The following is a 1,004-nucleotide window of genomic DNA, read 5'->3' as shown; positions in this document are numbered from 1 at the left end:
AATAGACACTCGTGGGATGTCGGGATCCAGGTGATCCATGGGATCAGGAGGGAAATGACGACGAGGGGGGTGGCTACTGGAGCGGGGTGGGAGGCAGGTGACGGTGGCCAGGCAAGCAGCGCTCACCTTAAAACTGGCAGAAAAATGAGATGTTTTGACGCATGCACGCCTCCGTGGACAGCACGGTCATGCAGATTAAGAATGATAATGGTACATATAGTATACCAATTAATTAAGCTGCAACGGCTAGAAAAACCAACGGCGGGGGTGCTAGTACTCCTACCTCATTTTCTTATTTGGATATATTTGGAAGGAGTAGTTGGTTTTCAGGTCTGGATATCAGATTGGGGTTTTGCTAGGACTACGAACTGGAGGGCCGGACCGGCGAGCATTGATTGATGAATTTACCATAGTAGCGAGCTGTCCTTTCACATGCATACACTGCACAGTGCCCTGCAAACTTTCACCGGACTGGAGCAGGCAGGCATTATGTGCAGTGTCATTTTCCGGAAGGTTATTTTATTTCGCCTTTAATAGCGCGTCCGTGCAGGCAAAGGACCTGTCTCTTCTTGTTTCCGAACTGTGGCTCCTGCTACAGTGGATCTTGGCGCGTGTTTGGAAATAAAAGCAGTTTGCATCTACTACTTCTTTTTCTTTATCTACAAAATACGAGGCATCAAAGACACCGTTTGCTTGGGCATATGTTGTAAGATCTTTGTTTATAGCCACCATGTTGTATAATGCTTGAGCTACCTTCATAGCTTTTTTTTCGTAGCTGGAAAGTCAACTATACCTTCGTACAATGTCATGTTTGCAGTAAATATATATATATATATATATATATATATATATAACCCTGAAGAAAGTTGGTGGTTCACATACCCCCTGATGTTTTTTTTCCCTTACCATCCTAAACAATCCAATACCGGCCAAAAAACGCCTCTGGGTGGTTTTCCTCTAGCTGGTGCTGACGTGGCAATGGTCAAAGGCGGTTTTGACCTGTG

This window comes from Triticum aestivum, chromosome 2D (assembly GCF_018294505.1).
Source record: "Triticum aestivum cultivar Chinese Spring chromosome 2D, IWGSC CS RefSeq v2.1, whole genome shotgun sequence".
NCBI lineage: Eukaryota > Viridiplantae > Streptophyta > Magnoliopsida > Poales > Poaceae > Triticum > Triticum aestivum.
Note: the sequence above shows the minus strand (reverse complement) of the source record.